Below are 3,962 nucleotides of genomic sequence, written 5' to 3' on the forward strand. Positions count from 1 at the left end.
TGCAATATTAAAATCTCTTACTGAAATCAATGCGTCATTTAAAAATTGTATGTTATTTTTGTAATTTTTTAGTATAAAATTCAGTTTTTTCTTAAATTTCTTGTGGTATTTTACTCTTTGATGCTATCTTGAATGTTATTGTTAATTATATTTTTAGAATGATCATCACTGTTAAACAATATATTTGATACTCATATTTTTATATTCTGCAAAAATACTGAATTTAATTTTACTGTATTTTTGGAGTGGGAAGTTTTTTGTTTTTTGTTTTTTGTTTTTTTTTTTTTTTTTGGACAGGCAGAGTTAAACAGTGAGAGAGAGACAGAGAGAAAGGTCTTCCTTTTTCCATTGGTTCACACCCCCCCCAGAGTGGCCGCTATGGCTGGCGAGTTGTGGCTGTCACTGCACTGATCCGAAGCCAGTAGCCAGGTGCCTCCTCCTTGTCTCCCATGCAGGTGCAGGGCCCATCCTCCACTGCACTCCCGGGCCACAGCAGAGAACTGGACTGGAAGAGGTGCAACCGGGACAGAATTTGGCGCCCCAACAGGGACTAGAACCCAGGGTGCCAGCACCGCGGGTGGAGGATTAGCCTGGTGAGCTGCGGCGCCAGCCAGAGTGGGTGTTTAGTGACTTCCTCAGGGTGTATTTTATATACAAGACTATGTGTTGAATAAATCAAGTCAACTTTGCTCTTTTCTTTGCATTCTGGAGTCTTTTGCTTTGTTCATTTTTTTTAGTAGAATTATCTACTACATCGCTTCTCGGCCTTTTGGCTAAGATCAAGTGTAGTATCTGTTCTTATCAGAATTATCCACTACACTGTTGAATAGAAGTGTTAAAAGTAGCAGTCTTATTCCCATTTTATAAGAGTTTATTGTGAATTTCCCATGGGTGCCCTTCCTGTGGTGGAAATTCTCCTCAATTAATAGTTTATTTAGGGTTTTAATCATAAATTGAATTTAGTCAATTTTTTTCTCTATCGATGAGGTTATCAAATCTTGATTTTCTGATTATTACATTAAATATTTACACTTAATATTTTTATTTTTTAATTTGAGAGGCAGAGAAAGATAGAACCCCTATCTTCTGGTTCACTCTGCATATGTCTGCAATGACAGGTCTTGACTAGAAACAAAATCCTGGCCTCCAATGTGGGTGACAGGGTCCCAGTTACATGTCCCATCACCACAGCCTCCCATATTTTCCATTGGCAGGAAGCTGGATTCCGAAACCAGAGGTGAGAGTTGAACATAAACACTGTAGTATGCAATGCGGGTATCTTACCCAGACCAAATCTGTGCCTGTATGTCTGGTTTTGTTCAAATATCACACTGTTTAGATTATATTTGTTTTTGAATTAAGAGAATGTGAAGCTTTTAACTTTGATCTTATTTTCAAGAACATTTGGGTATTTAAATACTTTGACATTCCATATTAATTTTCTGTATAGTTTTTTAAGTTTTTGACTAAAAATAGCTATTGGGATATTATGAAGAATGTTTTGAATCTGTAGATCACTAGGAACATTGATTTATTATATATATTTTATAATCCATGAACAGAGTATATATATATTTATTTGTGTGATCTTTAATTCATTTCAGTAATCCTTTATAGTTTTCAATGTTTAGGTATTTTATTTCCTAAGTTAAGTTTATTCCTAAGTATTTTATTACCTTTGGTGCTTTTGAAATTGAGTTGTTCTCTTTATTGCTTTTATTTCTTTATTTTCAATTTTTTATTTATATAAGGTGAACAAATATCATGTGTTTTATATATTCAGATTTAGGAACATAGTGATACTTCCTACCCTACCCCCTCTCCTGCCCAGGTTCCCAACTTTCTTCCCTCTTTTATTATGATTTTACTTTTAATTTTACAACACATACTTTCAGTTTATGTTATAATCATGTTTGACCCTCCACAAAGTGAAGGATTCAACAAATAGAAAGTAAAAGAAAACCACAGTTCCTCAAGAGTAAAGAAAATGTTATAAACAATAATCTCAAAATGTAAATTTTGCTCGTACACATTTTTATACTCTGTATATTAGTAACATATATCAAGGAAACATACAATGTTTGTATTTTTTGAGACTCACTTATTTCACTAAACATGGTGGATTCCAGTTGCACCCATTTTATTGCAAAAGACAGAACTGCATTCTTTGTTGTGGCTGAGTAGTATTCATAGTGCATAGATACCATATTTTTTTTTATCCAGTCATTACTTGATTGACATCTGGGTTGATTCCATATCTTAGTTATTATGATTTGAGCTGTAATAAACATGGGCATACAGATAGCTTTAATATGCCAATTTAACTTCTTTTAGGTACATTCACAGTGTGGAATGACTAGGTTATATTCAGATATACTGTCAGATTTCAGAGGAATCTCTATACTGCCTCTAGTAAAGGTTGCACTAGTTTACATTCCCACCAAAAGTGTACTAGGGAATTCTTCCCCCTGCATCCTCACCAGCATTTATTGCTTCATATTTTTTTTTTTTATGAGAGCCATTCTAACTCTGCTAAGGTGTAATGTCATTGTGGTTTTTATTTGCATTTCCTGTCCAAGAGCCAGGAGCTTCTTCTGGGTCTCCCACATGGGTGCAGGGCCCAAGGACTTGTGCCATCTTCTATCCTAGACCATAGCCAAGAGCTGCTTCAGAAGTGTAACAGCCAGGACTCGAACTGGTGCCCATATGGGATGCCAGCACTTCAAGCCAGAGCTTTAACCTGCTGCACCACAGATTGGCACAGCTTCAGCCATTGCAGCCATCTGGTAAGTGAACCATTGGATGGAATATCTCTCTGTTTCTACCTCTCTCCAACTCTTTTTTTTTTTCTTTTTTGACAGCCAGAGTTATACAGTGAGAGAGAGACAGAGAGAAAGGTCTTCCTTCTGTTGATTCACTCCCCAAATGACCACTGCGCCGATCTGAAGTCAGGAGCCAGGTGCTTACTCCTGGCCTCCCATGCAGGTGCAGGCTGGACTGGAAGAGGAGCAACCGGGACAATATCCGGCACCCCAACTGAGACTAGAACCTGGAGTGCCAATGCTGCAAGAGGAGGATTAGCCTAGCCAGCTGCAGCACTGGCCTAACTCTGTCTTTCAAATAAATAAAATAAAGCTTAAAAAAAAAAGAATAACTTAAAAAAAAAACTGTATGGTTATATCAATAGGTGCAGAGAAACCACTTGATAAAATACAACACTCAGGATGAATAAATAAACAGTTTTCATTCTTCCATTTGTTATTATGATGTGTCACCTTTGTTAATTTGCATATGTTGAACCATTCCTGCATACTAGAGATACCACTTGGTCCAAGTGAACACTCCTATTTTGTTCACCTGTGATACGGGTTTATAATTCTCTTTCTTTGTTGTATGTTTTTCTGGTCTTCGAATTAAGGTTAGGCTGGTCTCATAGAAGGAGTTTGGGAGAATTTCCTCCATCTCAGTTGTTTGAAATAGATTGAGAGGAATTAGAATTAGTTTTTCTGTAGAAGTTAGGTAGAGCTCAGTCCTTGGGTTTTCTATGTGGGGAGGGTCTTTATTTCTTATTCAGTCTCCATCTTGGTTATTGTTTTGTTTAGGTTTTCAGTGCCTTCATGCATTAATTTTTGGTAGTTTGTGCTTATCTAGGAATCTATCCATTTCTTCTAAATTATCCTATTTGTTGACATAAAGCTTTTTTCATAATTTCTTGTGAATTTTATTTCTGTGGTGTCTGTTTAACATTTTCTTTTATATTTCTGAATTTATTAATATGTGTCATGTCCACTCTCTCTTTTTTTATTAGTTAGGCATAGGTGTATCAATTTCAATTTTTTCAAAAATAATTGCTCTTCATTTCACTGATATTTTGTTTCTTTTTTGTTTCAATTTTATTTCTTCTTTAATTTTAAGAATTTCTTTCCTCATACTAATTTGTGATTTGGATTATTGCTTTTCTA

At 35.6% G+C, this 3,962-nt stretch overlaps 1 pseudogene; it reads left to right on the top strand.

Moving 5' to 3' along the window:
• The first annotated feature begins 753 nt into the window (after positions 1-753).
• Positions 754-922, top strand: LOC149127966 (U2 spliceosomal RNA; annotated as a pseudogene).
• Positions 923-3,962: the final 3,040 nt, after the last annotated feature.

The sequence above is a fragment of the Oryctolagus cuniculus genome, chromosome 2 (assembly GCF_051225735.1).
Source record: "Oryctolagus cuniculus isolate XC-2025 breed Fujian yellow rabbit chromosome 2, ASM5122573v1, whole genome shotgun sequence".
Classification (NCBI taxonomy): Eukaryota; Metazoa; Chordata; class Mammalia; order Lagomorpha; family Leporidae; genus Oryctolagus; species Oryctolagus cuniculus.